Source organism: Plectropomus leopardus, chromosome 2 (genome assembly GCF_008729295.1).
Source record: "Plectropomus leopardus isolate mb chromosome 2, YSFRI_Pleo_2.0, whole genome shotgun sequence".
Lineage (NCBI taxonomy): Eukaryota > Metazoa > Chordata > Actinopteri > Perciformes > Serranidae > Plectropomus > Plectropomus leopardus.
In genome coordinates this window covers 31,974,642-31,983,404 of record NC_056464.1, presented here as the reverse complement: position 1 = coordinate 31,983,404, position 8,763 = coordinate 31,974,642, and positions in this window count along the sequence as shown.

The following is an 8,763-nucleotide window of genomic DNA, read 5'->3' as shown; positions in this document are numbered from 1 at the left end:
ATGCATTAGAGACTATTCCCAGTCTGTCTCTTTGCCTTGAAAAAGTAAGTCTTAGCTCAAAATGCAACATGCTAAACATGTTTAAGAATAGCTGTTTAAATCACCAGCTAATGTTTCTCAAAATATTACCAGAGCAATTTACAGCAATGTTAAAGCAATCTCGAAACCTAAGGAGCAAGGTTTTGGGCTGATCCAGTGTCCCCAGTGTATCCGGGCCAAGACCTCCTCTTCTATGCACTGGTCATGCCAACTAATCTCTATAAACAGATATTTGCATATGAATTGAGATACAGTTTTTAAAAATAGCTGATATAAATATAAATGTTCGTTGTGAGAAAAAAAAGTACTTCGACTTCATTTTGCCATTGTATTTTGTGCACCTGTCAATTTATTATGTGTAAATGTGCGAATATGATTTTTACCATTATGACAAACCTTTTTTTTAACAGATTGAACATGTACAAAACTTTAGCTGTAAGTTAAAACATTTTTCTTATTCTGCATAATGGATGAATATTACGTACACTGAAAAGCATTGTATTTTATGTTTCCAAGAGAGTGCATAATATTGTGCTCATTCTACCACAGAAGAGACTTGATGATAACTAAAATTAGGTAGGGAATAAAAGAGGATATATTAATATTGGTGTCGTTTATTGGCTAACTAAATTGTTATGTATCTGTAAAAAAAATCTTATATCATGCATCCCTACTCTAGATTAACACTTTTTCTAGATTTTTCTACTTCCTTCTAAGTCCTGCTTCAGTCACAATATGTCTTGTAAAGCATATTGTGACTGAAATGTCACGGCTTTCACCTGTAATATTTTTTCTGCCTCTGTAGAAGTAGCATTATTAGGATCTGTTGGTTGTCCAAAGTACTGAAATAAAGATGTGTACATGTTAGTTTTCTTTGGATTGGATCCATCCGACATCAAAGATGTGTTCCCTTTTCTTCGCCTCAAAGATCCTCCATAAAAGCTGTGAGGCTTTCAAACTTGTTTTTCTAGTTTCTGTTCCAATTCAGGGACAAAGTAATCAGCACTAACATATTCCCAAAGGGATTAACATGTTCAAGCTATCTCCTACATGGATATGATTCACCTGCAGAGACAGTTAAAACCTTAATATACAACTTTTTACCCTGAGGCAGGAGGTGTCCCTCCCTTCTTATCATCAAGTGTTAGTGAATAAATTTAACGTCTGTTGGATGCTTTGAGTTGAAGTTAGTGCATTGTTCTCTGAGGTTGATTTCTGTGTTTTGGGATTTTCTTCCGTTGATGAAAACTCTTCATTTGACTCCAGAGATTCTTGATTTCAGTGACTTCCTTCAGTAAGATATGTCTCACCCTGTGTGTCGTCAGTTTAATACAGAACATTATCAGTAGTGAAATCGGCAGGTTGATTGGTTGGTCAGAAGTGCAGCAGTGCTATCTGTCATCAGTAACTATCTGGCAACACAATAGATGTTTTGTGGTTTTTAGACATGTCTGTTCCTGTGTCCAACTTCCAACTACCTTCTGCTTCAGTTGATTTTTTTTTTTTTTTTTTGCTGCGGTGACATGCAAAGATGCATCTATTAAAAGTTTAATTATTGTCCATGGGAACAATAATAAATAAATACTCAGACATGCTTAAACTAATTTAATTTCATAACGAACAGGATGTGATCATGATTCAAATCTTTAACTTCTCTCGTGTTCATACAGCTATGACAAACATCTAGATTTGCATTCGTCAAGTTATTTTGACTGTTGGTCTGTCATGAAAATGTTACTATAAATTCAAACTGAATAAATTAGTTAAAGGAATACTCACTCTGTAAAAGATCAATTGAATATGAATTACTCACCCCTTCTTACAGTAAGTACATTTACATGCACAGTTAAGTCGATCCATCCATCCATCCATTTTCTTCCGCTTATCCGGGGTCGGGTCGCGGAGACAGCAGCCTAAGAAGGGAAGCCCAGACTTCCCTCTCCACAGCCACTTCGTCCAGCTCTTCCCGGCGGACCCCGAGGCGTTCCCAGGCCAGGGGTGAGACATAGTCTCTCCAGCGTGTCCTGGGTCTTCCCCGGGGCCTCCTACCGGTGGGACGTGCCCTGAACACCTCACTAGGGAGGCATCATGGAGGCATCCTAATTAGATGCCCGAGCCACCTCATCTGGCTCTTCTCAACACGGAGGAGCAGCAGCAGTTAAGTCGAGCTACGCTTAAAACTTGATTAGGCCATTTAATTGGACTGCTGTCCTTGTCCCAGTATACAAGCACCAGAGGAGAATCGATTTATTGACGGAAGTATATCTGACTCCACCACAGCAGGTGGAGATATGAGACCTCTAGTCACAGAATTACGCCCCCTTTCAGCTAGTTGCTGTAGACCCACATTATTTATGCAGCCTGTGATACAGACAGAATCACAACCATAACATCATTTGCAATAAATCAAATAAAAAATCAATGTCAGTTACCATATATGCAATATTTAGAATATTTTCTCGCTTTACCTTGCCGTAAGACAGCCCTTACCAACAAAGTTGTTATATCTAAAACTCCAGACTCCATTGAGAAAAACAGTCATTTTACTCGACAAAACAGGGAAGTTGTGTGTTATGTTTTGCTAAAACCCCGCCCACAGCAGTAGGTTGCTTAGCCTTTGTGGCGGTGTTTATGGGACTGCACTTTATTTATCAGAGGGGGTGGCTGGGGTGTGACTTTGTTGCTGCTAGCTGCTCTGCTCATTGTAGTTGTAAGGCTTATGGCAGACAACACCAAGTGGTCAAGAGTGTGGGCTCCCTTTTCTGAAAGTTTAAAAAGGACTGCTTAACTTGAATCTCCAACTTTCGGGGGGGCTAACATTGGTTATACACAAATCACTGGCTCATGACTACAAGTTTTATAAATTAATTGTTGTGTATACTTTCTGTTAGTATACATACAAACAGTGCATAAAAACAGCCATTATGTTATGTGTTTATTGTTATGTACGCGATTTTAAAGTTTTGTGTAAAAAAAAAAAAAGATTTGCTGGCACAGACTCACTTTCACACACATTTTGAATGCTTTATTCAAATCCAGCTATGGGATTACAAAGAAGCAGGCATCTATTTACCAACAGTTTATGACACTCACGGGCAGAAAAATCATGGTCTTGCAACACACAGCCAGTGACCTGATGGAGATGACATGGAATAAAAACTAGTGTGGCTCTTCTTTTGGTTCGCCTGCTGATCATTCAGCTTGTAAATATGCCCAAGACGGGCATCTTATGTTCACAACTATAGGTACATGTATTTAATCAGTTCATCAGAAAAGGCTTAAGATAAGAAAAAAAATCTATCCTGGGGAAAAATGCTATGCAGCAGTTGCAATACAAAGTGGAAACAGTATAAATATTAAAGCCTTGAAAGCTTTATCTAAGCACAGGACGAAGGATTAAAAACCCTCCACACACTTCCACCTCTGCATGTCATATCTGTCCCTTCTATTACATAACCCCTCCATGACCCCCTCTTAGCCCCCTTCTGTTGTTCTTGTGCACATCTGCAGGATCTGGCATGTTTCTGCAGCGTTAACTGATCTACAGGCAGCATAATGCCCTGGCAAGCTGCCCAGCTGTTGAGGTGGATCATCAGGAAATGGATCATAACGTGAGTTCAGACCTGTCCTTGAGAGGAGTAACGTTGTGGTTGAATGCGTCGCTGTCAATAAAGATCTCAGTTTGCTAAAGAGGAGGCCATTTAATGGGCGCCATTACTCATAATGTACTGTTGAAATGTAATTGGGCAAAGTTGTATTAATTAACTTCATGTATTCTATCAATAGCAGGAATATTATTGTTCCAGGAATATTATGTGAGATTAGAGTGTATTAGAGTGGTGCTCAGGGTGAAAGGACTTTGACTCAGGAGACCACTGTTTGAGTCCCGTGTGAATCCAAAAATCTTGTTGCGGGTCCAGTCTGAATGGACTGCAAGTGACTTTTATCAAGTCTGTAAAAAAAAAAAAAAAAAAAAACACTTTATTTTGAAGTAATATTAATTTCCACTGCGGAGCTTTCATTTTGAAGTACAGATTCTGTTTATTCTTGCAATGTTATATTTAATTTTGTTCTTAGCCAATGCGTTATATGGGGTAAAATATCTAATGTATGCACCTTGAACTAATGTTTAAGGAGGCCGCTAATTTAGATAACTCATGTATATATGAAATTTACCACAAATGTATGTCATCTCCTCAGTTACAGATTGCATTAAATAACATAATGTTTGTCAGTTAAGTTATGTAACAAACATACTTATTTCAACCTCCACCATGGTTTGTATCCTAATTTAACCTAACTGGTAGAGGTGTTAATTTTGGAAAAGCACCTGCGGCTCGCATAACAGGGCAGGAATAAATGGCTTATGTGGATTTGAGGACTTGTTGGATTAACCTCAAAAACAATTGGAAGCGCTGTCATAACTCAGGTCAGAGATGATAACTCACTGCATATTTTGACACTGTGACGCTTATTTACTGAGCAAAAGCTAATGGCGTTTATTGACTTTGCTAAAGCAACTTAGGTGGGTCATTGACACCTGTTTACAGTCGGGCTACCTGCACATGCGTAACTCGCAGTTAACACCCAGTAACACCGTCTGTTGCACCTTTTGGCATATTATCTTTGAACCATGACAATATTGTTCTGGAGTCAAGGAAAAGGTCAAACACTTGTTGAAGAAACTGCCATGCAAATTTTGTTGAAGGGACTGGATGTGGGTGAAGCCAAAAGCAAACAAATGTTTTCTTCTCATAGAAATGTGCAATTATTTGTTATTTTACAAGTAAAATATTAAAGTTATTCAGTTTAAATTACATTGCATTATACTATGTGCCGCGTCATGAAATTACACATTTGTGTGTGCAAGCACTCCTCACAAGTGAACACACACATACTGTATTTATAAATGAAACACACACAATTATGTACAAGCACACACAAATACACCCATTCATACACAATTTCATGCCGAATTGTCTAATGGAAGGATGTTGTCATTGCTCACGGTTTGATTTGGTGTGTCCACAAACACTATGCTGCTGAGAAGCCTTGACGCAGTTTGTGCACACCCTCTCTGTATCTCACAATCAGTCCATTCACACTGTGTAGGTAACCATATCAAACCCACAGCTCCTGCATTGGGAGTAAAAGAATAGAAAATATTTCCTGGAACTGAAAAAGAAAAAGAAACTTAAAGATGTAGCGGTTTGCTATCAGAGGACTGGCCATTTAGTGACTTGCATGGTGAATTAAAAGTAAGATTAGAAGGGAAAGATTAGATATACAGTAGTCTTAAAGTACTTTTATTGTTGTGGGTTACCACAGTTTTGCTAATAACAGGCTTTTCTTTGAAAGCCTTTCAGAAACACCTGTTCTTTCTGTGCTTTCGACAGAGCCGCATTGTTCAGACAGGCTCAAATTACGCACAGAACTCTACTAAAGGAGACAGTTTTTCATTACAATGCATCACTTTGAAGGCAGCAAACAGTCAACACAGACAGTTTTTGCATTTGTGGTCAAGATAAACTTAATAAAGGCAACTTTCAATGGTGAGATGTGGCACTGACGGCAGTTTCCTGTTGAGGTCCGTGTAAAAGTCAACATTCAGAAGTAGGACTGATAAAGATCTCAATAGGTGTTTGTTTTTGTTATTGTTGTTGGTCATCATGCAACTGAAATGCTGCAGTGGAATAACTGCAAATGAGCCAAAAACCTTATCATCCCCTCAGCTTAAGTGGTGCATTGTCACTTTATAATATAGATTAATTACTATATAAAGTAAGAGGATGATAAATCTGAAATGTCTGGCATATTCTTTGAAATTATGACACTGCTTTTATGAATTCTTGCACAGACTCACTTTAAGCAGTTTGGGTACTTTGTGATTTTGGCTTTTTTAGGTTTGCAAAATAGCATTTTGTGGAAAGTAGATGTCTGGACACAAAGGAATGGCAGCACCATATTTTGTAGTTTTAGCATCTACAGTTGCTGGGATAAGGACTATGTGATACATTTGTCGGCCTTGTGTCAAGACACATATTTAGGGTTAATATCATGTGAATGATTACTTTTTTTTTTGTACATTTTTATGCATAAAACATACTACCTCTTTGAAGATTCAGCAGTTCAGAGCCTTAGGAATTAATCCTAACACCCTGAAATCAGTTGGCTTTTCAGCACCTTTGTTTCCGTCAGTAGGTTTTTTTAAAGAGGTTTTTGGTTACAACTACAACATAAAATGCATTTTTAGCTTAGCTTTTGAAGCTTTAATGTGTCTAAAAAAAGGCAGGTGCTAATAAATGGTAATGTGAGACTAAAGAATGTCATCATGCCGAGCACGGCTACATTGCATCGTCGTGGGAGGGATGTCACGTGAATGTGGTTGATTGGTTTATAGCCTAACGTTAGCTCTTTACCTCTGGCGATTGCATTTAGGGTTGAAAAATCATAACAGTTGTGTTCATTTGTGTAGATTACTTTGTTCGACAAAAAGTGTAAGTATTTCTTTTTTTTTTTTTACCGTAGAGCTTATTTTTTTCAATAATCCAAAATGCAATGAAAAAAAACCCATTTGCTTTTTGAAGTGGGAAACAATGTGAAGCTGACTTCTATGTTAGTGTACAGAAAAACGTCATCCCTGGAGCACTCCCAGAAGTTGTAATTCCACTGTTTGGCAACTATGAAAATTGGCTTCAAAGCTCAACGCCCTTCCTGGGGGCCTGCATGCTACCTGTTTTAAGATTTAGTAACAGACTAAAAGATTGCGGCTGTATGACATAGCAGAATTATTTCTGTGTATCAATAAATACTTTCTTTTTTTCACTTAATTGTTGTCTTAATCTATTTAATATTCAAGTTTAGAGACAGCTTTTCCAAGTTAAAGTTAAAATCTAATCATCTTAACTGCAAATTGATTTCATTTTTTTCAAATATTGTCTCTGCAGAATCTCCAACTATGTATTTCCTTCTGCAGCATGTCACGTGAGTCTGAGCCAATGGACTGTAAAACCAGGACCTGGAGTGGAATCCCAGCATGTATGGGGAGAATATGTAAGCTCAACGTACTAATACCACAGTCTAAAGATGGTCCTTTACATGAAGTTAAAGGTAAAGTAAACGTTCTGCATTCAAAATCCTACTTAAGTGATACTGCAAAGCAATGTAAGCAAAATGTTCTGTGTGTATGTCCACTCTTTCGCCACCTAATTTGGAATTAACATCATACTATGCATACTCTTATCATAATGGCCCACCAGGAGATGGCAACATAAAGTACAATGCTTTTAAATGTATGTAATATCCATTCATTGTGCAAAATAAGAGAAATACTTCAATTTAGGATTTATGTTTTGTACATGTTCACTTTGCCAATTAAAAAAGAAAAAAAATGGTTTGTTATATAGGTAGAAATTGGCATGTTTCCAATATTTCATTTTGAAGTCAATATATGCTGATAACAATGACGTGCCAATATTATCGTGCATTCCTAGTTAAAACTGCAGCGCTTTTGTCCGTATGTATGTGCTTCAGTTCATTACAAATGTGTTACAACAATCCCACTGTAATAAGCTCAGAATCATTACTGTGCAAGACACCTTCTTTTCGTCCTGTTTCTACCTGTAAGTCTTTATTTATAACATTTTAACATTCAAAATGTGGATTTACAGTCCAGTAATACTATTAATGCTTACAGTAAGTTAGGCCTATTTCTATCTGAGCCTTACACCGAAGAGCATGAATGAACACATCAGCATTAAAGTGCTAAATAGACTTCTGTCAGTCACCGCTTGAGTCCTGATGATGCAGGATGACAGTCACCAAAATTGTCCAGTCACAAATTACTTGTCAGTCTATATAACCAAACTACAGGTGTGAAAGCACACTCTAACGGTGCTCGTTCTGTAGAAAAATGGCTCCTGTAGCTAATATACTCTACAGCAAGACATTATTACATTATTTTAATATTGATGCAGTAATGCTGTTGTGAGACAATTAATGGGATAGTAATAAAAGTTCTGTTACGTCTACCGGTACTATTCAATTTTGAATTTTAATGTAAAATTTACCTTCTTTTTTTATGAAATGTCAGATAGTTTTAGCTTCTTGGGTGCCTAAGAATTATTTAAATGAAAGCTGAGAAGTTGAGAGGAGAAAAACAAAAAGAAACAGGCTTTTCTGTAAGTCAATCCAAAACGGTTGGGAAACACTGGTTTAATCTTTAACAATGTATAAGTGTATGATTTTATCTAGAAATGATTAATCTGAGAAAAGTTACAGCAGTCAGATAAATATAGTTAAGTGAAAAGTGCAATATTTTCCTCTGAAATGTTTTAGAGTTGTGCAGTAGAAATACTCAAGTAAAGTACCAGGACCTTAAATTTGTAATTAAGCACAGCTATTGGTATTGGTATTGATACTTACAGTAATACACTGACCCGGTCCTGCTTTTATCATCTGAGGAACATAGACAAACTTAGGCCTGTAATCTTTCTAATCAAGAAAGGAAATGAAGATGCTAATACATGTGTTTATTTCATCTCGTTGAAACTACTGCCATTCTCTTTTCACGAGCCTCAACAAATCCTCATTACACCGTTTATAAACCATCCAAAATGCTGCTGCTCGACTCCTTACCCAATCAAATAAATGGTCACATATTACTCCAGTTCTAGCTTTGTTGCACTGGCTTCCCTATAAGTTCAGAATTAATTTCAAAATTCT